This window comes from Equus przewalskii, chromosome 8 (genome assembly GCF_037783145.1).
Source record: "Equus przewalskii isolate Varuska chromosome 8, EquPr2, whole genome shotgun sequence".
NCBI classification, from domain to species: domain Eukaryota; kingdom Metazoa; phylum Chordata; class Mammalia; order Perissodactyla; family Equidae; genus Equus; species Equus przewalskii.
Window position 1 is genome coordinate 45,868,763 of NC_091838.1, and position 27,848 is coordinate 45,896,610.

A 27,848-nucleotide genomic window follows, 5' to 3' on the forward strand; every position below is an offset into this window, starting at 1 on the left:
TGTATAATGAAGTTGGGAATAATTGAAAGGTTGCAATACCTGCCCCTGGGAACTTTAAACTCAAGTTGGATGGGCAAATGAGTAAGCAGGATCCGTAACATAGTGTAATGGGAGAAATAAATACTAAGTACTCTGGAAGCTCATAGGAGGGCAACTAACCTAACAGAAGTTTGTCTGTGTTTGTATGTGTGTATGTGTGCAAGAGGGCAGTCAGGGAAGCAACATCTAAAGTAAGACCTGCAGGTTGAGTTGAAGTTGGGGTGAGGGGTTGTTGGGGTGTGGAGCTGGGGAAAGGAGGAGAGCATTCTAGCTGAGGAGAGAGCAGTCACATGTCCTAGAAGGTGCAAAGACCTGGCAGGGGGCCTACAAATCACCCCATCCAGCTAGAGTCCAGGAAGACTAAATTTGTGGGTTGGGTAGATATAGGGGAGGCAAGGGGTAATCATGGCCAATTGTTTGGACTTTTATAAATTCTATGTAAATATCCTGGACACTTCAACTCATGTTCTGATTTCTCACCTGCCTTCTTATTCTGTATTTCTAGCTGTTTACAGGGTCTCTCCACATTTCACTTAAATTCGACATGCTCAAAATCACTTATCATCTTCACTCCTCTACTGAACATTCCAGACTGGTTCTCTGTTTCTCATAATGAGATCAGCATAATTCCAGTCTCCTAGCACAGCTAAGACATCTTTCATCCCTTCCATATAGTCAACCCTGTACCCAAGCTGTCACTAAATCTAGCTAATTTTTTGACTGAATATCTGAAGGCTTTCGGTTCAAGCACTTTCTGACTTCCTTGAAGATAATTCATCACTCATTTTTCTGTAATAACTTTAAATTTTCACCAAGGCGATCTAAACTCCAAGTGGTATAAATTGTACTCCTTTTAGATATCATTTTGGAACAAACCAGCAGTTTAAAAAATCACATCAGATTATAAAGTAGAAAAATAATTTTAGCAGTCCAGAAAAGCCCCAAGTAATTTTTATTGGAAAAAGACAATTCTTAATGTTTTATTTATTTTTTGAGCCTACTATCTTTATATATATTTAAAAAATTCATCAACCTTCCTCCTGAAATCATAAGGTTTTATTACCTGCGGAGACAATTCATAAACAGAGATTTTTATTTGCCTAATTGTGTCCCTCTCTCTATATTCAAGCCCTTTCCTGGATACATTACCTGCATGTACAGTCACCTTAAAAAAATGTTCAACACTGTTTAAACTTGCCCTTGATTACCAAGTATCTTACTTCATATTGGCTCAGCAATTCATTATAACCACACCCTAAAAACAGGACGTGGAAAATTTAAAACATAAGAACCAGATTGCATTTTGCGTCTCAGGAATAAATGAGAAGAGAAATGATAATTTCCCCCAGTTGTATTTTGTCATATTTTAAACAAAACGTCCTCTGGCTGGAAATTCCATTTCAACCAATAAGTACTTAGTGAGATGTAAGGACTTTGTTCAGCATGAAACTCCTTGTTAGAGGTATTGTAACCATATTTTCAACAATTAAAAATTAGTATACATGGTATGACAATGGGACAGAGCATTTGACATCAGTACTACTCTGGAAAATTGGGTTATATGATTGCCATACTTATAGGAAATGTAAGAGAAATACTGTCCTTCAAGTTTACAATTTTCCTGGAAACACACGTCTAACACACATTCATTTACTTGACCACTGAATAAATAGGTAGTGCATACCTAGTAGGTAGTGAATACCTAGTATATTGTTAGCTAGTAAGATTACAAAGATGAAAATACAGACAGTCGCCTTAAATGCTTTCTCAAACAAAGTAGGCTCTTGTGAGACTAATTTTATATGACAATTTGGTTAGGCTATGGAGCCCAGTTGTTTGGTCAAACACCAGTCTAGATGTTGCTGTGAAGGTATTTTTAAATGCAATTAACGTTTAAATCAGTAGACTTTGAGTAAAGTAGATTACCCTCCATAACGGGGATAGGCCTGATCTAATTAGTTGAAGGCCTTAAGAGCAAAGACTGAAGTCTTCCCCAAGAAGAAAGAATTATGCCTTCAGACTCAAGACTGCAGTACCAACTCCTGCTGGAATTTTCAGCCTGCCAGCTTACTCTGCAGATTTTGGATTTACCACTCCCCACAATCATGTGAGCCAGTTCCTTAAAATAAATCTCTCTGTCTCTCTTTCTCTAACACACACACACACACACACATGCTGTTGGTTCTGTTCCTCTGGAGAACCCTAATACAGTACTCACAAGAATTGTTATTTATTTCCCATTTCTGAGATAACCTATGCATTTTTAAGCATAATTGTATAATATCTTTTTTTTTCACAAATAGTATCATCCCACTTCACAATATGTCTTCTAGCAATGTTTTTGGCATTCACTTTCAAGGCCCAACTTGCTGCAGAGGAGAAAGTTTAGCAGTTGAAGTAGAATTATCAGATGGAACAAAGTTGCCTAATTTTAAGTGGAATGAGAAATGAGGGGATGCAGTGAGATTGAGGAAACCCCAGAAGTGTTCAAGTCAGGGAAGCAATGGAACAAAAGCACAGAGAACGCAGTTTGGACTTCCAATGACAAGCATGGAGGAAAGAAACTGCATGGATGACAGGGCCTGTGTCTGTGAGTGTCTTTACAGTGGAAAAAAATACAGTGGGAAGAAAAGAGGACCGTGGAGAAAAATTGGTCAAGGCAATTGGGATAATAATCAAAATTGCTTGGGAGTAAAAATGGAGCAAAGAAAGTCATTTAAGATATAGAACTATGAGTTCAGCACTAGATTAATGTTTGGGAGCTTTAGAGTTTCTATGAGCTGTTCCAGTAGAAAATGGTACAGGTTGATCTGCTCTAAAAGGAAATGCGGGCACTTTGTAGCAAGAGAGTTCTGGATGAAGTAAGTGATAATTGATTTCCACATGTGATTTAAGCACGTAGCAGGCCCTCTTCTCTGAACTGGCAATAGAAAACAATTGGAAGGGGGAAATCTTATGAATAATTAGACATAATTAAGTTGTCAGCTCATATATCATTATGTCTTGCCTCTCAGGGATGTTTTGCAGATTAATTAGTTAATGTTTGTAAAATAAGCTCCAAGAACCATGTATCATTGGCATAGAATTTGATTTCCAGTGTGATGAATGTAATTAAATCATGTAGATTTCATATGAACTTTCATTGTAGGAGAACGTCTGTTCTGGAGTGTTCCTGAGCATGGGCACCTGAGTTCTCGCACTGGCATTTCATCAAGTGGATCTCTTGATGTTGGAAGCACTGTGGCAGGCATTTTGGATCACGTGTGATTCACATCTCAGGTGAGATGAGGCATTTAAAGTGTCAGATTAGAATTGTGTCTTCACCTGATGAATAAAGGTTATGTTTGTACATGACACCCAGCTTGACAGTATAGTAATTAAAAGTGAACACTTTAAAATTGAGATAAGCAGGAGAGAAAATATTAAAGTTCTTATTTGAGGCTGTATGTCATCCTTGCCTACTGCATGACATGTACATTAAATATTCTCCAGTTAGGAAATTCATTTTTTAAACCCAGAAATGGCTTTATATATCCCCAATCCATACTCCTTAGTGAGCTCTTCTCAAACAGTATAATTGATTCTTGGCTCAGAAGCTCAAATAAGTGTTCATATTTTTGGATTTGGCGATTTTTGAGAGAGGAATCAAATAAGGTCTAGGACAGTGGTTTTCAAACATTTTGGTATCAGGACCCTAAAAATCATTGAGGACCCCTAGAGCTTTTGTTTATGTGTGTTATATCTATCAATATTTATTGTATTAGAAATTAAGGCTGAGGGGCTGGCCCCGTGGCCGAGTGGTTAAGTTCGCGCGCTCCGCTGCAGGTGGCCCAGGGTTTCGTTGGTTCGAATCCTGGGTGCGGACATGGCACTGCTCATCAAACCACACTGAGGCAGCGTCCCACATGCCACAACTAGAAGGACCCACAACGAAGAATATACAACTATGTACTGGGGGGCTTTGGGGAGAAAAAGGAAAAAAAAATAAAATCTTTAGAAATTAAAGCTGAGAAAAATTTTAAAAAATTTATTCATTGAAAATAATAAGCCCATTACATAGTAACATAAGAGACTTTTAACCAGAAAAGATGAGAAGAGTGGCATTGTTTTACATTTTTATAAATATCTTTAATGTCTAGCTTGATAAAAAACAGTTGTAGTTCCATTTCTGCTTCTGCATCCAATCTGATGTGATACACCATTTTGGTTGAAATAAATGAAGAAAATTTGGCCTACACAAATATGTACCTGGAAAAAGGAGGAGTATTTTAATAGCCTTTTTAGATGATTGTGGCTATTTCTTTTTGATTTGACACCAGAACTCAAAAAGTGATAGTTTCTTAAAGATTGGTTTCTTAAAAGTTGGTGGATTCTGAAACCATATCAATGGCTTTTTGTGCTCCATTCCTTTAAAATCCATTGGTCTATCTTGTACTTGTACCATGCATTGGTCATTTGGAAAATATTGATTTGCTGAGTTATGCAGATCTTCCAAATGTTGACACATTTCATTATTCAACATCAAGCAATCACTTTCATTAATATAACCACTGATTTCATCCCAAAATTCTTTAAGTATTGTTATACTGTCAAGTTTTCTAAAATTTTCATTTTTACTATGAAGCTGGAATTTTATTATTGGCAATAAATACTTTCAGTTGTTTTCCTTGAAGTGATAGTCTCACTTTGTTCATTTTAGAAGAAATGTCTGCCAAATACCCACATCTGAATAAGCATAGTTTGCTCTCAAGTAAAAATGGTATTCCGTTAAAAAGCAGCTAGCTCAGCTCACAACACACATAGTTTTCCTTGAGACAACCACCGTAATTGGTATGCATCGAGGTCTTTATGAGAACTTCCCATTTCCTCACAGAGAATATTAAAACGATATGTGCTCAAGGGTCAACATTTAGTAAGGTGAATACTTTTTACTGCTTTATCAAGGTCACTGTGAAATTGGCATTTTAAGAAAAATCTGCAAGTGCATGGCAGTGCCATTACATTGACTGCTACAATTTGGTGTCACTGCCTCAACTGGTGCTGGGGCCCCAGCAGTTTTACCCATCTTGTCTTTGCTCCATGAATGCAAATGTCCGCACAGTGAAAATGTAAATAATGTTCTAATCTTACAATGAAATAGTTTTGTACTTGAAGACTCTCTGAAAGGGTCTCAGGGACCTCCAGGGGTCCATGGAGAGCACTTTGAGAATCACTCGTGTGAGAAATGCACTGAAGGTGGAGCAGAGGAGAGAGGCAGGCTATCTTTTTGGAGCAGCTACTTCAGGAATAGGTAGGATGGCGTAAGGCAGGATAATTTGAGGGAATTAGCTGCTGTTATTCTTGGTTTGTTTTAAGCAGCAAGAAGCATGTTATACTGCCCTAAACCAGTTTTTCAAACGTTTTTGACTGTAACACAGAAGATGTATCTTTTACATTGTAACACAGTGCATGGGTACATACAGATTTATTTACTGAATAAAAGTTTCGTGAAGTAAAACCCTTACAATTTGTGACGCACTCTAACATTTTTATTTTATTCTATTTCATTTCTTAAGAAATGTTGGTCATGGGGCCATCTGGGTGGCACAGCGGTTAAGTGAGCACATTCCGCTTCGGCGGCCTGGGGTTCGCCGGTTCGGATCCCAGGTGCGGACATGGCACCGCTTGTCAAGCCATGCTGTACTAGGCATCCCACATATAAATTAGAGGAAGATGGGCACAGATGTGAGCTCAGGGCCAGTCTTCCTCAGCAAAAAGAGGAGGATTGGCAGCAGATGTTAGCTCAGGGCTAATCTTCCTCAAAAAAAAAAAAGAAAAAGAAAGAAATGTTGGTCATGACCCACTAAATTGATTTCGCAACTCACTAGAGGGTTGGAAACCACAGTTGGTAAGAGTCTGCTCTAAATAAAGATGCCTTCATTTTGTACAAACCCTCCTAGGGGCTGATTACCTTTGGTTGGAGACTAAATGTACCCAGGAGTTTTTAATGGCCGCTTATTCTGCCATTTCTTGATTCAGTTGCAAATGATTTTAAAGTGTGGTCAAATGAGAAACACTTTGTTTCAAGGATGCAATGTGTTTATTATTACATGAAATACTTGTTTAATTTTATTTTCTCTGATAAAGTCTAAATGTTTACTTGGGGTTAATAAAACCTAACACTTTTTCTTCAGCATTGGTGGATATACACAACACAACCTTATAAAAGAGATTGTGTTGAGACTGGTACAGTAGTAATTATTGCTCTCATAAAAAGAACACTTTCGTGCATTCCAAGGATCTAGGCTTGTATCCTAATTAATACTGCTCTGACTTCCTACTCTGCCAATCTTTTGAGAGTATTACTCTGACAGGTGCAACTAATTGTAAAAACCAAAATGAAGTGGCTATCAATTTTGTTTTTTTGGTTTTTTTTGCTTTAATGGTAAGTATTATTTCTTCTTGGTGGTATGATAAGAAGATAGATGGTAAGAAGGAAGAATGTATCAGAGATAAATATCCTCTTTGATCTCTTCAGTATTTGACCCCTCCCTGCTTCTCCTCCTTGGCTTTCAGGATATCCCTTCAGAATGTGTGTCTCTCTCTCTCTCTTTCTCTGTCTCTCTCTCCTTCCACCTAAATTGTTCAATAGTTTTAAAATATTGATCTATTGACATATTCTGCTTCATCCTTAAATGTTGGTTTTCTACCTATTTAAGCTCAAGGCACTTGACTAGCTTTGCCTTCTCTGTTTTGGCATCATTTACTCCCTGGCTTCAAATGATGTGTAGGAAGGATTGGGGCAGGGAGACAGGAAGTGAGAAAAAGAGTTTGATATCTATTGCAGTTGATCAGAAGAGAGACGAAGAGGCCCCGAATTAGGGAGATGCCACCACGAATGGAAAAGAAGGAACAGCCTCATAAGACTTGTCTAGGGATTGGAGTGGGGATGCAGGAGAAAGAAAAGATGAATTTGAGATTTTCACTTGGGAGAACTCAGGAAGGTAGGAGGAGGAGCTGATACAGGCAAAATGATAAGATCGTTTTAAAAAACCTATTTCAATTGTTAAACAGGTACCAGAAAATATAACAGTGGAACTTGAGAGAGTGTAGGGCTAGAGACTGGAGCTAAGTAATCTAGACTTGAGCAGTTGAACTCATGTAGATAAATGAAGATACTGATGTAAAGAACACAAAAGGAGAAACAGACTGAAGATAAACTTTGGGGACTCTCAAACTGGAAAGAGCAGTAAGAGGATGAGGCCCCTGAAGGAGACAGAGAAGGAGAAATCCAAGGAGTAAAGAACCAGTTAGAAGAATGTAACTTATAGAGGCAAAGTAGTTTGACAGCACATGAGATACTAAGTCCTTTGGAGAAAGGACAACCTCTCCCTTCTTCTGAGCAAAGAGTAACAGAGAGCAGTGTTCAAGGAGATGCATGATGTGGAGAGAAAGATCCAGGAATTTAGAGCCAGCAGCCATGGACTGTCATTTCCTCATAAGCACTTACTGATTATGTGACTTTGGGCAAGCCACAAAGCACAGATATAAAACCATTAGAAGGGGCCAGCCAGAGGCGCAGCGGTTAAGTTCTCTCGTTCGGCTTTTTGGCAGCCTGGGGTTCGCCGGTTTGGATCCTGAGTGTGGACGTGACACTGCTTGGCAAAAGCCATGCTGTGGTAGGCATCCCACGTATAAAGCAGAGGAAGATGGGCACAGAAGTTAGCTCAGGGCCAGTCTTCCTCAGCAAAAAGAGGAGGATTGGAAGTAGTTAGTTCAGGGCTAATTTTCCTCCAAAAAAAAAAAAGAAAGAAAGAAAAAAGAAAACCATTAGAGAACAATTGAAGGCTAATCTGCATGCAATGTCAGAAATATATCCAGCCAGAAAGCGTGTAGCTGTCTGGTTTAAGGAAGTTAGAGAACACTATTGAGTGTGCAGAACTTGAGTAAAGTGTCAGAGAATGAACAGGATTTGGGCAGATAGAATAGTGGAGAGAGAATACATGACTGAAAAAGTCATGGTTTGTCTAGAGAAGAGAGCATTGAAAATATAAAGTCCCCTGAGAAGAGAATCTTTGTGCTTCCCTTTCCTTATTTTGGAACTGAGGAGCCTTGTTTATTTGAGATTTTGATATACTACAGTTTGATACTTGATGGAAGAAGCAAAAGAAGGGAAAAAAGCATACGTGTATATGAAAAGACTTCCTTTAGGATGAATGAGTTGTTTTTTATTTTACTTAATTCATTTTCATTTTAGAAATGTACTCTGAGAAGTTTCAACAAGATGCTTCTTAAGTTATTCTTAAGGAGGTTAGTAGCACTTTACATAGAAAGTTAAGCAAACAAAGATCCCTGCACTTTACAAGTAGAAGGTACAAGTAAGCAACTCATTGTTTAACTTAGAGATGAAAAGTGAAAGTCACATAACGGAGGGCTGGGAGATGTATATTAGATGTGATATGAATGTGCGTCTTCTTGGATCACAATATGAGAAAAGTGCAGGGGTTGATTTCAAACTGATGAGAGACAGAGGGAATACAATCCAGAGAGTAAATTGTTTAAGAGTATTGTGACTTTAAAGATAAAATATCAGTTTGGTAGTAAACCAACATTCTTGGGCCATGATGCTTGTTCTTTTGGGGGAAAAATTAAATCAAGCAAACTAAAGGCATTTTATTCCACTATCTTTGGGGAAAATACAGTTACAAGTTTGACCTCTAAGAATCAGTTCCAGAATACTATGGGCTTTATTGACCACGCCCTGGAACAGGGTCAGCAGTGGTGGTGTGTGGCGGACACTTGTTCGTTGCTGAGAACTGTGTGTTAGGCATTACCAGAGGGTTCAGAGAGGGTCTCTGTGTGGTTCACCTTACCTCCAACAAAACCAGTGAGATCACCAGTACTCACTTTAGTGAGGACAAGCTGAGGATTAGCAGCTTTTCAAAATAAAAACTGGAGAGTATTAAATATGTCATCATTGGGAGGGAATGCCCTGGGTTTAAGAGGATTTGGACACATACAGGGATCATTACTGTGTTGTTAAGCATTTATAAGTTAGTTTATATTTGCCAAATGCAAATATAAAAATCACTTCTTAATTATACAGGCATTAAAGTCTTGCATCATTAACCACATATTTAAAACAGCTTTGTATCACTTACAAAAACAATTTAAAATATCAGATTATTGAATTTCCTCTGTTCTAATGTCCAACTGCCTTACAGCCAAGATTAACCTGTTTATTGTCTTGTAATTAAATACATTAAAAAGTGTTATTCTCTCATTTATCAAAAATTGAAGTGCAGGGAAATGAAGTGATTTTTGTATATATATTCTTCAATGCATGTTAAAATTCAAGAATTGAACTCTGTTTTTTTTTTTAACCTAATCTGTATTTGTACAGTTTGCCACGCAGGCAGCATACTGTTAAGAGAAAGTAAGGAAAACAAGAAAATAAAAAAATTATTAGCTTTGAGTTGAATAACAAAGAAGCACCAAATGGAAACTCATCTACTGGCCCAGAAGGGCTACAGTTTACTCCCCCATCCATCACCACCAGCTGGCAGGTGGGCTCAAGAGTAATACAAGCCTTCTTAGATGTCAAGTTCTCTGCTTCTGCGTCAGTCTTCATTCTCGCCATCCAGGGTGGGAGGACATGGAGTGGCCGGAGCCTCCAGTTCCACGTGGCAGCTCATCCCACTGTGAAGGAAAGTCTTGGGGTTAGCCAACAAAAATGGAATTCAAATTTGGAACCAGACCTCACCTGATATATTTTAATTGATTACCATGTGATTGGCCATCTGTTTGTAATTTGAGTGTCTTTTCTTCGTATGAGAAATGCTTTTGTGCAGGGCGGGACTCAGGCTCCTCTCAATTTCTATATGGAAAAAAATATTTTCTAGCTTTTCATTGCTTTGCTGAGTAGCTTTCAACAAGCTTTTTGAAAAATCTGGATCCAGATTTACAAAGTATTAACGGATGCTATGCTAAAACAGTGGGGTATTTTATGGGCTGTAAAGCTCTTATTATTAAGTAATTTTTTGGTTGTGATAATTTTAATAATAATAGTTGTAAACTATTTTAGAGGCTGGAAGGATGAACCTTTTAAAATCAGTTGAGATTGTTTAAATTCAGTTTATACCTTAAGGACTAAATCCAAAATGTTATTTGACTATAGCTATAGTTCTATAATTTACTTATTATTTAATATAGTTCTATACTATTCAGCTACAGCTATAGTTCTAGAATAGATTTATAAATAAATTTATTAATTTCTAGTTCTATAATTTAATCACCATTTAGATGACTTATAGAAATTGATACTAGCTGGAGTTATGGATCAAAATTATTAGTCCCTAAATTCTAGAAATGCAGAAATTGTTTTATTTTTGCAATTTAAAATACGCTAATCTTCATCAGGCCAACTTTGATTGTCTTGATTCTCTTTGATTCTCATAAAAGCTCCCTTTTATGAATTTCTTATCAAAATTTTGGTAGTTGGTATAAGACTTTGGAGCTGCATTTCTTAAGGAAAAAGAGCAGAGGTTCTCAAACTTTGGTACATCAGAATAACCATGGGAGGCCCAGCACCAGCCCAAACCCATAGGATCAGAATCTGGGCTCTGAACAGTTATTTTTGTCACAAGTTGCTCAGGTCATTCTGATGCGCACCAAAGTTTGAGAACAAGTGAACTAGACCAACCCAAAGGCCAAATCCAACCATTGCCGGTTTTTGTAAATAACATTTTATTGGAATACAGTCACGCCCCTCATTTTTGTATTGTTTCTGGCTGCTTTCATGCTCCAATGGCAGAGTTGAGTAGTTCTGACAAAGACCATATGGCCCACAAACCTGAAAATATTTACTATCTGGACCTTTGCAGAAAAAGTTTGCTGACTCCTGAAAAGAGATGAATGGTATAAAAAAAAATTCATTTTTTCAGATCGAGTTGTTTCAATTTACTCATTTATTCATTCACTTACCTAGGCAAATAGGAACTAAAAATCATAGAAACGCTCATGGGGTTAAAAAGGACTTTTAGACATTATCTTTTAATTTTCTTTAAACCTTTCAATTGTTTCAAACAAAGAGAGGAAGAACTAAGCTGGATAATGTGTTTTTAAAAATTAACTGTATTTGATTAAGATTTTGGATATTTAATGATTTTCCAACTTGCTGCAAAATGACTCATCCCTAAGTTAAACTTTGTAATATTATGAATTTTAGCAGTGATTAAAGTCATATTTAAAGATAAGAAGAAGTAAACCTATTCATCTCAAAAGGCAGATAATCTTAAAAAGATTACAGGGGGTTAGAAGCGTGTTTGGATTCGGCAAGGCAGTGAAATGGGGAAGAGGGCTAACGATCCTTAGAGCTGCCTAGCCAAAGACAGCACATCATAAAACAAGGATGCTTTCTGGTGATACAGTACAAGAATGCTCTGTACACGGTATGAAGCATCTTGAAATGCGCATAAATTGGATGAAGTTCCAAAAACAATAGATATACTCAAGTGGAGGAGGAGGACTGAGCAAGGCTTTTGATTTACATAGCATGATTGTTTCAAGGCTGCACAGATCTTCCCAAGAGCTGGGATTGGATTTTCCTCCCGGCGCCTGCAGGAGATGTTGAATTGACATCACAGAAAATTGTCAGCAGAGAAGAGAGACTGATTGCTGGGCTGCAGGAGGGAGTTGGAGAAGGGAATTAGGTTCCTTACACCTTGTTCATCATGTCATTCACTCCCTTCTTCAAAGATTTTCATTGACTTCTTATTACTTAAAGAATTAAAGTCAAACGCTGGCTGGCATTTCAGTCTGTCTCTAATCTGTCCCTTATGCTGGTATCACAAAGCATTTTCACGCCTATTAACCTCATTTAATCTTTACAGTACCCTCATGCAAGTCAGAGGGCGAGCAAGAATTCCCATTTTGCAGATAAATAAGCTCAGGCATAACTGGCTTAATAGACTGGCTAAAGGTCACACAGCACTAACGGGATGAGATAGGGCTGGAAATTGTGTCTGCCACAACACGCCACATGTTCACGAATCTTTTCCTCTAAGTTAGACTTGTTCTCAAAACATGCCGTGTGCTTGTCTACCTCATCTTTGCTTTTGCCCCTTGGAATGCCTCCCCCTTCTCATGTGGAGTGCCACCTCTGAGTTCTAGTTAACTTACTGTCTCCGCCAGCAAACCTTTCCTGAGCTCCAGTATTTAGTGTTCTCTTTCTGCTCTTCTGAACTCACACACTGTTTGTTTGTTTGTTTGTCTGTTTTATTGATGTTATGATAGTTTACAACATTGTGAAATTTCAGTTGTACATTATTGTCAGTCATCTTATAGGTGCACTCCTTCACCCTTTGTGCCCACTCGCCACCCCTCTTCCCCCTGGTAACCACTAAATAGTTCTCTTTGTTCATGGAACTCACACACTTTTTGCTGATGCCATTCCTTTTCCTCAGAATCATACCGTGCTTTGTGGTACCTCTTGCACTGTTAGATATTTGTAGTACAGTGAAATTCTTCAATTGCTCTTTAAGTTTGCACATGAGTATATCCCGTGTTTCCAAGGGAACTACATGCTCTTTGAGGGAGTGTCTTTGTAGCATATATTTCTTTTCTCCTCCACGATGTCTTGCATAGTGCGCAAAGAAGGCGGGGGCCCAATAAGTGTTTGTTGGACAAACAAATGCTTTCATTCTCATGCTATCTCTGAATATGATTAAGAGAAATGAGATGAAACTGAAAAAGGGAGACCAGGTTGAATATCACAAATGTGTTTTTAATAGCAATTTCTTTTCTATTGAATCAAAGTATTCCAAGGACAGCTGCTGATCTTCCATGTTTAGCCAAAATCCAGTCATAAGGGCTGAGCAATATCAAACTGGGCATAACAGAAACCAGCCCATAAGAAGTTAGGACTTGAAATATACACTGATAAGACAACCCTTTTGCACCTTTTCCTTCTTTAGGCCAGCAATTCACAGGTAGTGAGAAAGAGCAAGACAGTGTTTTCCTCCCCAAATGCTGGTTTTGCCGTATCCGTACCTTCCTGAGGCTGGTGCCACTCTATGTGATCCTGGACTGGGCTCAGGGGTGCCGCCACGATGAGGCAAGCCTTTCATTGGAGCTTCTCCAAGGTCTTCTCATCTCTCTTTGGTTGTAGGGTTAAAACTAAACATAGTGGCCTTTGGAAAGTCTGATAAATCAGAAGTAAAATTCATGGAAGTGAAACCAGGTACCTGAGGGTTACTGTAAATATTCAATAAGAACATGGTTACCCTTGACCTTGTTGTCCACACAGACACAGATGAAAAGAAGTTAATCTTGTCAATTTGCTGTTTTCTTGCTTAACCTCAGGGGTGACTCAAGGATCACAGGGATTTATGAGCTTGTTTTGCAGAGGGAAAAGAGTGCCTTTAAGGAAGTTATGATCACCAGATAACCAGTCCCCACCTGTCCTTGACCCCAGAAGTCTGATTGCCCAAGGGCTTATTTGGAGTGAAAGAAACATGGATTTCCTCTTTGCTTCTTCAAAACTCCTCCTCCCAAGCTCCTTAGCTCTATAAAGAGCCCCTGCTTTCTTCTTTTATTAAGGTAGACTGAGAGAACCTGTCTTCCGCCCTCTCATTTTGGCCAATTCAAATAAACCTTTCTCCATCTCCAAGCACGGGTGTCTCAGTGATTGGCTTATTGTGCATTGGGCTCGTGAATTTGAGATTAAGAGGTTCGGTAGGTATCAGAAGTATCACCTTACAGGTTTGATGCTTCCTGCAATGCAGGCTCGACTAAGCCTTCATCATGTCCACTTTCTGCCACTCTCATTCGTAGGCAGAGTTCTCCCCCATGTCTCTGTGCAGTGCATTTCCTTCCCAGTTGCACGGATGCCCCCACCTCCGCCCCCAAAGATTAGTGCATGAAATGATTCAGGGTTAATCTTACTTCCCAAGCTGACCACACCTGTGATCAGCATTCTTTGGGTTCAGAGTCCGAGCCAGCTAGGCAGGGCTGTGTGGTCTATACCCTGTTTACTCTCTTTCTGGATGGGTACGTTGACTAGCTAAAAGCTAAAACTAAATGCAAAGTTATACCTATTTACATTGATGACTTCCTCTCAATTTACTAGGTCTTTCTGTCACAGAAAGTGATTATAATAATCTGAGTGCTACCTGGGAAGTTGAAAACTTATGTGGTTTTTATTACTTCTGCAAGAGCCTCTCAATTATATTCTACACACATATTTCTTCACTTAAGAGTAAAACAGAGCTGTGTAAAGTGAGCAGCATGTTTACAGTAGATCCCTATGGCTTGCTATCAAATTAGTGGCAAATCAGTATTATAGTAAACAGAGGTCAAAGATCAAACCCACAATTTCACATAAAATTCAAAACACGAGACACAAAGCACAAAATAGAAGGCTCGTGTCATGAGACCATCAACTACTCTTAAAAAATAATCAAAACCAGGAAAAGATGAGAGGAAACAAAATTTAAACATGATTTTAGTCCAGAATCTGATGCAAAAGCCAGACCTTACAGAGATCTTTTAAAACCATGACAACTGACTACATGTCACTCATCTTAAATGGAAACAAACATTAAAAGGCGGCAAGAACCAACACTTAGCAACTCCTGGATTCTATTCACGGACTTGACACTGACTTTTGGACAAGTCAAAAAGCTGTCTTCATTTTTCACTCCGAAAAGCAGGGTGGAAACCATTGTTTTACTTCTCTTGATGGACAACTCTAGAGGCAGTCACACTAACAAGGAGACAGTGGGAATTCTCTCCTAGATTTGATTAAATGTATTTTTGAAAGGTCAAATGATTTAGTAGCATGAAATTTTACACACCACACCCAATTTTACTGTGGGCAGCTCTCCACTCTTGGCTTCTAAGCAGGAAACTAAAAGAATCACATTTATTCCATGTTAAAGTATTCCTTGAAACCAAAAAAAACCTAAAAATTTATTACCGTTTAGACCTTATTATTCAAATTGGAGTCCTAAATCAGTCAACAGTTCACACCTATTATTATTAATCTAGGATTAATTAACCTTGAGTTAAAATATAATGTTTTACTGAAGGCTTAAATGAATGGACTAGGCCAGATGATAAATATCATAAGGGGAAAGCAAAGCATTTCAAAAATAGATTTTAGAAAAGCTCTGAAGGAATTCTGAATATTTAAAAGCAATTCAATCAATAATTTCAATTACAATGCTGCTTATTAATTCATAAGTATTTGCTTAATCAATGCCACCAGATGTCAGTATATCCTGTACGATCACCACTGAGATCTCAAATCCATCCAGAGTTTTCATTCCAGTTAATGAAAATGATGTAGTGGCCAAGTAATTAAGGCTTGCTGGAGAAATTATAAATCCTATTCCTCAACATTGGTTACATTATGCTAAAGGCCTTTCAGTTTAGATGCAAATTCCCAACTTCCCAGTAAATCTTGGCACTGAGGTTCTTGAGTGTAGAAATGCCATACTCTGAAAGTGATGTGCGGTCTTAGAGCTCAAGTAGCATGTTGAAGAACATAAAGTTGAGCACAGCGTCAGCTGGTCCAACTCTAGATCTCTCCTTCTGTGTTTTTCTAGTCTTTTGACCTGACTTTTCCATTAGGGAAATATCTTATTGGCATTTGGTGTTTAAACAAAGGAGTTATCAGTGACATAAGGGGAATTTTTATTAACGGACAAAATAAATTTTACTGAATGCCTAGATATGTGCTAGGATTTTTACCTGTGTTATTGAAACAATAAGAAGTTGAGAAAGGAAGTTTAAAATGCCCTGTAAGTTTAACATTTGTCTCTTTTTGACAACGTGAAGGACTTAAACTGAGTTCTCAAGCCTCTCAGAGTAGTCATTTCAGTTAATAAAAGCGATATCATGGTCAAAAAATTAAGGGTCTTAGTAAAATTCGCAAAATTTTGCATTTTTAGGTTACTATTAAACAACAACTGGTCCATTCCTTAACAGCATAAATCTGAGAAGCTTTTAAAGAAGTAGTAAGGATAATATTTTAAATGCTATTTAACAGTATGTCTTTAATTGTGAGATATATGTGCATTTTGATAACTGTAAACTCTAGAAATGTTTTAAGTCGCTGGCACTTTGCTGTCCTTTCAGAAAAAAAATGAATTTTGTATAAACAAGGTCCATGTTGGAACTTCACATTATTAAGTCTTATTGTGGGATTGTTCCTGGCATGGTCTCTGGGGACAGTGTCACAAGGCAGCTCCAGGCTTCCTGCTGCATAATGAGGCGGGCACATTTTATCTGAGGAATAAAAAGGTCCTTCTTTATCCTAGAAGTTGATGTTGCTATAAGCTTTATCCTTGAAGAGAAAACCTTTGAAATATTAATCTTTAGCATGAGAAATATTGTTACAGTCTTGGTCCTTTAGAACACGAGGAAGAAAAGCCCAGCAAAATTTCTTGGACTCTATTTATAAAAACATCGATATGCTTGAAATTGTGTTTGTGAAAAAATAACTTAGAATTTTTATTAAGCTTATCTGATTTTCAAACGTTTGTCATATTCAGTACAAACAGAGCTCCCTCTGCCCCAAATACAGAGGCGCTCATATTGTTTCTTTGCTGCATGGAGATTGCTGAACCAACGGTTAAAGACTCTCTATTGGACAAGTCAAACAGGGAATTTTAACTTGCTAACATGTATGTTTCGTGAATTAGACTACATTTTAGACTACTACTTCATTTAGACTACTACATTTAGACTACTATATTACATTCAAATATCTGCACTCATGCACTGACATGAAGCCTCAGACATCAGAAAATTTTACCTTGTAACTGAAAGAAGATGCAACAAAAGTCATTCTTAGACAAATCTTATGCTTGTCTTGGAATGTTCCCTTATAAAAATACATTTCATAGGGGCCAGCTGGTGGCATAGTGGTTAAGTTCATGCTCTCGGATTCCGCAGTGGCCCAGGGTTCTCGGGTTCGGATCCCCAGCGTGGACCTAGCACCGCTCATCAAGCCACGCTGAGGTGGGTCCCACATAAAATAGAGGAAGATGGGCACAGATGTTAGCTCAACGACAATCTTCTTCAGCAAAAAGAGGAGGATTGGCAATAGGTATTAGCTCAGGGCCAATCTTCCTCACACACACGCACAAAAACATTTCACAAACTACTGTGGTAGTCATTGATTGAATCAAAGATCATGACAGCTGGGGAGGACTTTAGTGTTCGCAGAGTGATGGTAAAACCCACTGCTCCACCCAGCTCCACTCTGCTTTGGGGGGACATTGATGTTCAGAGGAGTAACTTGCTTAGGGTCTCATAGGTTGGAAGCAGCATGTGAATCCCACCCATTCTCAGGCCCCTGGGCATTTGCACTACTTAACTCTTAATAATAATAGTTTTATTGTAAACTAATTTATATTACTCATTAAAACTGGTTTCTAGGCATTAACTAAATTAACTAATCTTCCCAACAGGTCTTTAGACAAGTAGATAGCAGGTATAATTCATCTTTTAAAGCTGGAAAAAGAAAACAAGAGGAAGTGCAAGGCATAAACACACCATCCTATTTATTCTTCACAAAACCATCTGAAGTAAGAGTTACCCACTCCATCTGATCGACAAGGAAACTGGCTCAGAGATGTTAATTAATGTGTCCAAGGTCACTATCTTTAAATAGCAGAGCCAGGATTGAATCCCACATCTGTCTGATTCCAGAAACCGTGCTCTGTCCAGTCCGAGATGTTTCCGTTTAAATTACTTACCCAAAATTACACGATGAGGGATAATAGAATTAGACACAAAACTCAGTGCCAATGCGCTGGATTATGTTTGAACAGTCCTTGCAATAAAGTCCAACAGTATAAGCTCCCAGCACTACCAACAACGTCCTAAATTTTTTTCTCTCTTTTATTGTTAGTCCTGATTTATTCTACATACTCAATATGTTAACTAAATTACAGGTTTACTTTCTCTTGAAACCTGTAAACCCCCTGAAAAGGACAGTCCATAAATCACCGCGGAAATAAAATGTGAAGAAATCCCAGCAAGGAATACCATTTCAACGTCGTTTTAAACACAGACATGTACCATGGGGCTGTTCAGTAGGCTTCTGTGCGCTCGTGAGCTAGTTCAAATGGGCCATGAAGAGGGAACACAGACTCAGAACCCTTGTATTGACTCAGTACTCCAAAGGTCCTCCTCTTACTCTGTAGCTCTCTTTCCCTCACTTCTCATCTCTAATTTAAAAGATTATTTACAAAACAGAGGACAAAGAGAAAGAAGAAAAACAAGAGTGCATATACCCTGATGATTTTATTATCACATTATGTGAGGTTGATGTTGCATCGACAAGTCTAGGTCAAAAATTTTATATTTTAAAATTCAGTCTTGTTTATTTAATATGGGTCTCAATAGACTCAGGTGGTACTAAGTTCTTAAACAGACCTCAATATAGAGGGAGCAATGGGAAATAAACCTCTTTCCAAACCAGATGGCTCTCTCTGTTTTTAACTAGATGGTGGAGGGAGTTTCTACTCTGGTGTCCAAATGATGATCCCCAGTGTTTTGGAAAAGTAATAAGATCCCTCATGGAGACAGGTTGGAGCCAGCCCTCAAAAGATCACAGAGTATTGGGCCAGAGAGCCTCTAAAGGACACCAGCGCTTGCTGAGTAAACCCTCAAGGCCTAATGGCCACTATTTTGTTCTTGAGTGCATGGAGAACTTGTGTAACCAAGGGAAGTGGAAAGGAAAATAATTTCACAGGATTGCACAAGTATTACTTATTACTTTCCGCTGGGGAAGTTCATGGAGTTGAAGACACCATCTTGGTCGGTATTCGCTCACCAATCGGTCCTATGAGGGCTATTAAACACATCATCCCGCTATAACCTTGAAAGTAATCTCACAAAAATTCCAGCTGTTGTGACACAACAGAAGAGAAGCTCTTATTCTTGTGTGTTTGCCTATTCTGTGCAGGAGTCCAGGCTTTACTCTGGCTCATCCCTCTGCAGGTCCTTTGCTTATGAATGACCCAAAGCCTGGGTCAGTGTCCTTGTGTCACTCTGGAGGGCATAGTCTTCCGTAGACTTCCACAGCAAGGTGGAGGTTCCTGAGTTCAGCTTCAGAGCTGTTGTCAGAGGGCACCCTGAGCAGAGTCAGAGATTTCAAATACTGCACATCTTCTGCTTTGTTTTGTTTTTAGGTTAAATACACTTTTTTGTGCAGGTAAAGGGAAAAATAACCAACTGATGTTTCATTGATGCAAAAAGGGCAAACTCTGAAACTGTCAAGTAAGAAAAAGAATCTAGGCTAGAAAGAAATGACTGACTTTTGCAAAGATTTGCACCAACATTACAGTCTATGCATTACAAAAAAGTAGGATACTCAATACAGGCATTTGAGGAGTTTGAAATCTATTAAATCATTCTCACCATATGCCTGATTTTCTTAATCATGTCATAGTATTTCCAAGTAAATTGGCCAGATTTCTTACCTTCAACTGTTCTGATACAATGAAAAAAGAGCATCTTTCTTTTGTTTTTATGATTGGAAAGTGTTTTTATCAAAGTTTATATTCAGCATGACGTTGCTGACGTGATTCCCTTCTCTGGCTCTTCACCATCATAGCGCTAGTTCATGATTTCAACATTAATAATAAAATAATAAAAGTAATAGTAATAACTATTACAGTTGTGCCTTGCTTAATGATGGGGATATGTTCTGAGAAATGTGTCACTAGGTGATTTCGTCATTGTGCGAACACCATGGAGTATACTCACACAAACCTAGATGGTATAGCCTACTACATGCCTAGGCTATATTGTACTAATCTTATGGGACCACCATCATATATGTGGTGCATTTGTTGACTGAAACATTGTTAGGCAGCACATGACTGTATTTATTCCTCAATTTGTATGGACCATCACTTTGCTGATAATTCTATACACATATTTAATGTAATCCTCACAATAGTAAGCAAGCAAATAAGGCTAACACCAAGTGCTTACTACATGCAATGGTTATTTTATGTGTCAACTTGACTGGGCCACAGGAGGCCCAGATATCTGGTTAAACATTATTTCTTGGTGTATCTGTGAGTGTTTCTGGAAGAGACTAGCATTTGAATTGGTAGACTGAGTAAAGCAGATTGCCCTCCTCAATGTAGATGGGCATCATCCAATCCATTGAGGACCTGAATAGGACAAAAGGACAGACAAATGTTGAATTTGCAAAAGTCAGTCATTTCTTTCTAGTCTAGATTCTTTTTGTTACATGGAAGTTTCAAACTCCTCAAACTCTTAAGTTTTGCATCTGTATTATCTCATAAATTTCCAAAATGGTGACAGTTTCTTCTCTTGCCAATCTGTCCTTCAGACATATCAGAGCTACAATCTTCTCTTCCTTCAATCCTTCAATGGTTTACCACTACCTCTAGAGTGAATTCCAAACTTCTTAGCATGGCATTGGAGGTCCACCAACATTTAGGTGGACTTGATTCCCCTCAATTTCTACCATTCACTCTAGGCTGTAACCACCTTATGTGGCATCTCTCAGATCCACTGCATTCTTTAGTGCCTATGGGTGTGTGCATGTGCTACTTGGGTCACTTCTCCCCATCCCCACCCGCCATTACCACTGATTCTTAGGCCCCTATTTCCCATTTCAATTACTACAGCCACCTTCCAACTGGTCTTCCTGCCTCTACTCTTTCTGCCCTCCAATTCATTTTCTACTTGGTAGCCAGAGAAATCTTTCTAAAATGCAAAGCTGAGCATGACATGCCCAGCTTTAATCATTAAGGCCTCTTAATGATTTCCCATTGCCAGAGGAATAAAGTCCAAATTTCTTCAAAGTACCCTTCATGACCTTGTCCCAGCTTATCTCTCCAGTTCTCATCTCTCACTATCCTCCTAAATGGGCCCTTTGACCCATAGGTCTTTGCACAGAAAGGCCCCTTTCCCCAGAATATTCTGCCTCAGTCTTTACCTGGCCAATGCCTACTCAACCTTCAGGTCTCTGCTAGGATGTCACCTCCTCTAGGACACCATCCTTAACTTTTGCCCCACCCAATGTCTTTCAGGCCGGAAGCATACTTTGCCATCCAGTGTGCCATAGCACACTGTGCTAACTGCTTACTTTTGTCCTTGTCCCACTGTAAAGTCACAGCCTGGTTCTTGTCAGCTTCTAGCACTGGACTGTGTATTCCCTAACTGGCAGAACTGTCATCTTATTCACTGTAGTTGCCTCAATGCCTGTCACCTAATAGGAACTCAGTTAATATCCAGCAAAGATAGTGAACAAATCAATGAATATCTGAAACGCCTGTCTGGCCTTCACTTCCTGATGAAATCCCTGCTTTGCTTCAAAATTTGGCTCCAACCTCAGTTCTCCTCTACAGCCGCCCCTGCCCTGTCCGCTCCGTGGAATTAACACACCCTTCTCTGTGCGCTCTTGGAAATGTACTGTAATATGTATAGCATATCTATCAAGATGACAAATATTGCCTGCTAAATTGTAAGCTCCTTGAGGGTAGGGATTATATTTTTTCCCGCTTCAAGCTTAGCCCTTGGCACAGGGCCTGGCACTTAGTAGACTGTCAATAAATGTTTGTTCAATTGAATACTGTATTTCACATTCCTCTCCATTCACATCAGTTGAAACTTTTATTAGGATCGTGTCATCACAAATGAAAGAAAATGGAGGATGCAAAGAAAAAAAATTAAGGAAAGATGTAGCATTGCGATGAAACAATGCTTATGCTCCTCCAAATGAACACCCAGTGTTCTGCTCCTGGGCTTTCTGCTGCCTCCACTGGAGCACCTGGTCTCAAGAGCATTGTTTTTCCTCTCTACCTTCTCTCCATCAACTCCTCCATAATGGGTCTGCAGCCCAGCACATGCTTAGCCACTTAGAAAGCAAGTTGTGTTTTTTCTACCATGTTAATATTTATTGCTGAGCAGAAACTATATGCAAGCAGATGGCAAGTGCTCAGAGGGCTAAACTTTGATGTCATGTGACATATCAGTCTGGGGCTCAACAGCCAAAGAGTTTTCTCCTCAAAAAGAGTCAGGTCACCCCTTCACCTTGACTCTGTATTCAGTCCAGTTCTCACCTTCTATATAGCTGGAAATCCTCTCTCCTTGGCCACCCAAATGCCAGCATGGATTGTATCCCACCATGCAGACCAGCTTCTACTCATTTATCATAACATTTCTGTCTGCTTAGAAAATTTCCCTCAATAGATTCATTTTCTGATTGCTGTTCCTGAGAGTTCTTCCACCCTCATTAATTAATCTGTTTTTTTCTCACAACTCAGTTTCTTTAAGTAACTTCCTTCTCCCTTCATTCTTGTGCCCTTTGGTCCACCCTTCCAGGTCTTCTGTAGATGGTCCCTCAAGTCTCTCAGTCTGTTTTCCCCTCAGTTCACTTCAATTAGTGTTTACAGAGAGTTCACTGTTTGTTAGGCACTGGGGATAAATAAAGATAAATAAAAATAGTGGTTGCTCTCAAAAGAGCTATCTGAGACACAAAGAAACAAATAAATATAACACAGAGCAATTACATAGTAACGAAAGTTTATATGGCACTGTCTTAGTTTGGATTCCCCAAAAAGTAAACCCTGTGATAAGGATTTGAGTGCCACTCATTTATTTGAGAAGTGATCCAAGGAAGCACAATGAGAGAGTGAGAGAGTAAAACAAAGAAGGAGGAAAAGCTCATCAAGAGTGTGTTAATTAGTGGATAAAGGCTGTGGGCAACAGGGGATCAGACCTACTGAGATCCCTCTGAGACATGGTAGAGAGCAGCCTTCAGAATTGTCCCATCTAAAGTAAGGACCTTGGTGGTCTAGTGGTTAAGATTTGGCACTCTCACTACCATGACCTGATTTTGTTTCCTGGTCAGGGAACCACACCACCCATCTATCAGTTGTTACAGCAGCTGAGACATTGATATAGCACCAGAAGGTGAGAGGATGACCAAGGTCACTAGGAGCTGGAATTGACTTGATAGCACTAACAACAACAAAAGTAAAAAAGCTGTGGGGCTAGCCCTGTAGCATAGTGGTTAAGTTTGGCATGGTCTGTTTCAGAGGCTGGGGTTTGTGGGTTCAGATCCCACGTGTGGACCTATGCCACTCGTCAGCCATGCTGTGGCAGTGACCTACATGCAAAATAGAGGAAGATTGGCGTAGATGTTAGCTCAGGACTAGTCTTCCTCAAGCAAAAAAAGAGGAATATTGGCAACAGATGGTAGCTCAGGGCGAATCTTCCTCAGCAAAAAAAGAAAGCAAGAAAGCTAGGGTGTTTATCAGTGAATTGCTGCCCCTCAATGGTTAAGGGCTGCTGCTAGGGCATTAACTTTCTGGCATTTTTGCCTACTATGTGTGGGGATGATGTGCTCCTGTGGTCAAAGAAAGCTCTCAGAGAAAGCCCTCGAGTCAAGAGACACAGATGCTTAAAAAAAGAAGCCATAGAGGTGTCCAGGAAGAGTCCACTGAAACTCCAGGTGTCTTCTGGGGTAATCCCAGGAGATATGAATGAGGCACTGACAACAACTGTTATATGGATGCAGAAATATGTGTGTCAGGGGAGGGTATTATAGGTCAGGAAAATCTCCATAAATGTGCTGTCTCAGCACGGTTTTGAAGGTGAAAATTCTCCAGGTGGACAAATAGGGAAAGTGTTGCAGACCAAGAAGATATCATGCATGAGCATTGCGAGACGTGAATTAGCATGCCAATGTGGGATATCTGGGTACAGATGAGGTGGGGGATGGCGGTGGGGAGACGGGGGCAAGGTGAGATTGGAGAGATTTGATAAGCATTTGTATTGCACCTTTTCAATGCCAGGAGACAAAAATCTACAATAAAATGGCAAAAAGATTTCGTCAGCTTTGGGCATATGACATGGTTGTGGATTGTAGGGGTAATTGGGTGGACAGGCAAGGAGGTCCAACCATAGACCTGGGATAGCATTCGGATTTATTGGACTTATTTTAAACCTTCTATGCATTTTAGCTTCTGACATCTTGTTTTCCTTTGGTTTGTTTACTCACTTTGATGGAGGGAGAGATTTCCTTTTCCTGAACTTCTCATTAGCAAAGTCATGTGGAATAACGATCTCAAGGAAAATGTGGCGTTTTCCTCTCTTATGAGGAAGTGTAATTTGGGGCTCAAGGAGAACCGAGCCTGTGTTATCGACAGAAGAAATACGACCCTCTCAGGGGAAAATAGAACAATAGGGATTGAGATATTCTTGCTTCAAACATATACTACCGTGTTTAAATAAATAGCCCAGAAACATCTACCATGGGGAAAGCACAATTAAAGAAACGTGATGATCATATTCCACCTATGCATTTCATCTCCATTTGAGGTGTCTGACTTTCAGAGTAGTTCACATAAGCAAAGCTGTTGCTGTGCTCCAGGAGCTACTGCCAAGCCTGAGCAGCAGCCTTTGGTGATATTCTTTCTCCATTCTTTTGTGTTTTACTTCATCAGCAAAGAAAAAAGCCAATGACATAAACAAAGGGTATTTTGGGGGTTGTTCTTGTTTATTTAATTGCCTTTTTTAAAAAAAGCCAGCTGGGGGTGGGGGAGGGAAAAGAGGGTGAGAGTATTTAAAAATTAATTATAGCATAAAAATCATCCAAGAGCTCTGTTTCAGCTTCTGTCAAAGTCCCAGCTTTTCCTGATGCATGAGTCAGAGCCACCCAGGGGTCAAGCTTGTGACTACCAAGAACCATTATTCCGTTTGGTTGTTTTGGTGGAATTTTGGAATGTAGTCAGTGTCAATCCTGCCCCACAATATAGGGCAGAGTTTCTCAATCTCAACACTATTGACATTTTGGGCTGGATAATTCTTTGTTGCGGGGCTTTGTTCTTGGGTTGTAAGATGTTGAGCAGCATCTCTGGCCTCCATTCAATAAATAGATGCCAGAAGACTACCCCTTTCCCAAGACGTGACAACCAAAAATGTCTCCAGATGTTGCTAAATGTGCCCTGGGGGACAAAACTGCCCCTGTTTAAGAATCACTGACATAGGGCCACACTATCATGGCTATGGAACAAACATTTCACAAAATCTCACTAAGTGGGTCATTCCAATTTCTTTTTTCCCAGAAGAAACAGGTCTTTGCCTTTTTCCCCTTTAATCTATAGTTGCTTTTCTAACTTCTAGAGTCTTTTTATTGCCTGAAAATATACATTCCTCTATAATATTTTGTCTTTATTTGATTTTCTCAGTCCTCTCAAGTAGACCACAGCTGCCAAACAAAACCCAGAACCCCGTGGCTTGGGAACCTTAGGCAAGCTGATAACCAAACATTTTCAGACACTGAAAAAGAAAAGATAATTTTTTTGATGTCCTTTCTATTAAAAAAAATACTCTGTTGTAAATGGTGTTATTTTTAAGTTCCGGAAAAATCATCAAGGTTACAATCTCCTTGAAGGCAGGGACTATGTTGAGTTCCTCTGAGTATAATTGTATAATTGTCTACAATGCTTAACACATAAATACTTAATAAATGTATAATAACTAACTTTGATTAAGATTGATCCACTGGTAGTTAGACTTCTAGCAGCCTCAGTCACAAGGAACCCAGAAACACAGCCCTCTAGGTAGGTATCTTTATTTGAGTGAGTCACTAGTGAAGAAATAAGTATCACAAAAATCCACATACTCTTCTCAGTTTGGATCTATTCAGTAAACATTTATGGAGTGCTTGGTGCAGTGGGGCTAGGACACAAAGATGAAAAAGAAGCAGTCTCTACTTTCAAGGCACTTAAAGTCACTCAAATTATCAATGGATAATTTCAGTGCAATGTGGGACATTCTAAGATACAAGGGCTCAACCAATACTGTGGGAGTCCAGTAGAGGGGCACCAACTTGGCCTTTGCCAGGAGATAGGAGCAGAGTAGGAAGATGGTCATGTGAAAGGAGGTGGTCAGTGAAGCGGTGGGGTGGCAGCAAGGGTCATCAAGGCAGAGAAATAGCATAAACAAACCTATAGAAGCGAGTATGAACTGGAAAGATGTGGGAGATGAAGTATGTATGATCCAGTGTTGCTGGGAATGTGAATAATGGGAGGTGAGTCTGGACAGATGGAGAGGCCTGGCACCCCTAGCAAGGAGCGGGAGTCCTCTCTTGCATGGGGAGGGCACTGAAGGCCTATAAGCAAAGGGTAAGGCAGCCTGTTTGTGTCTTGCTGCAGCATGAAGCATAGATTTAAAGAATGGAGGCCGGACGAGAGACTAACACAACCCTCAAGGGAAGAAGTGCTGTAGGTAATAGGAGAGAAGGTACAGAGTCAAGAAATGGAACAGGATGTCCCAGAGTAGACTGAACTACAAGTGGCAACCCTCTGAGCAAGGAAGAGTCCACGAGTAGTTGGCTGGCCTTTGAGAGATGTGTCTGATCTGTTGAGATGTGAAAAGTATTTCTCCCTCACTCCTGTGCTACTCCTTTTCAGATTTGGGGGTTTTTTTAGGTAGAGAAGACAATTTGTCTCACAGATATTCCTTATGGAGGCCTTTGTGTTTTTAAAGTTCTCTGGGCTCATCAAATAAATAGTTGGACATCAAAGAGGTAGCAGCTGATTTCCCCAAAGGGTGGTGCTGCAGGAATGGGAAGGAAAAGTGATCTAGATTTTGAAAGGAATGGAGGCCTGGGTCCCCTAGGCTCACTGCCTCTAAGATGGCAGAGGCTGGGAGGGGAGTCGGCAAATTATATTTGATGTGCTTAGTGCCAGCAAATTCAGTAGTACTTGTGAAGTTCAGGGCAATGCTAAGATCTTCAGTGCAGGTGAAGGGACTTGGAACTGAGAAGGCCAAGAATCCAAAAGGCTAGTAGTGTGTTGAATGGGCCATCCACAAAGCCATCAAAACATCCTAGAATAAAAAAAGCAGGGATTAGGTCCACCCCTAACATTATTGCGGCCTTGGCAAGAGTACAAATGGAGATGCCCCCCGCTGCCCCTTCTCTTCCCAACCCCAGCCCAGTTCCATTCTGGGGGAGCGGGACATGGGGCGCTTGCTCTCATACCTGTGTGATCTCATCCTGCACATCCAAGTTCTATCTGCTCCGCTCCAACCAGAAGCTACTTGACTACTCCTAGGAGTGCACACATCAGTAGTACTGTTCGCCCTCTAGAGGAGAGACACATGGAAGAGGCCCTGGAAGTGGGCTCAGGGCCATTGGGGCAGGGACTCCTAGGTCCTAGGTACTCAGAACACAGTCTTGAAAGGGGCATGGGTTCCCTATGGGACCTTTCCCTTGGCGCCTTGGACTCCTTGCCCCTTGGGAAGTGGAAAACCTGTAGGAGAGCTAGAGCAGGGTCTTCTAAGAGGTGGGGCCCAGAGTGGGAACCCTGGTGGGTTGTGTCTAAGGGCAGTACTGGCGGGAATTGGGATGGAGAGAAAGGCTGTGAGTCAGGGCTTTGGTCTTCAACGAGTGTGTGTGTGTATGTGTGTGTGTTTCTGTGCATTTGGGGAGATGGGTGGGAGTGATAACAGAGAGGGGGAAGAGGAAGAACCACCCTTAATCCAACTCTATTGGCTTGGGATCAAATTTTATATATGATTTCTGCTCTAGCAGATTGATTTTCTCGTTTTCTCTGGTAACCTTTAGTTCCTGCAGAATTCAAAGACAAGCAAGCAGAGTGGGAGACGCTGGGAGACGACACACTGAGAAGTGAGAGCTGGCAGCAAAAAAGACAAAAGAGTCCCCAAATAGAAAAACACATTAGTTGGGGGTCATTTGGTGCCAGGGCAAGTAGTTCTACATGTTTCAAAATCTTCTCGGGACACAACTCCATTACAGCATG

The 27,848-nt window shown here is 39.9% G+C and overlaps 1 long non-coding RNA gene across 1 annotated transcript in view; it reads right to left on the reverse strand.

Moving 5' to 3' along the window:
* Positions 1–4,051: 4,051 nt before the first annotated feature.
* The window catches only part of LOC139085254 (uncharacterized), a 109,038-nt gene continuing 85,241 nt past the window's right edge, over positions 4,052–27,848 (reverse strand). Inside the window, exon 3 of the long non-coding RNA XR_011543458.1 lies at positions 4,052–9,717. This is a non-coding gene — a long non-coding RNA (uncharacterized lncRNA). The remainder of the gene's footprint in view (positions 9,718–27,848) is intronic.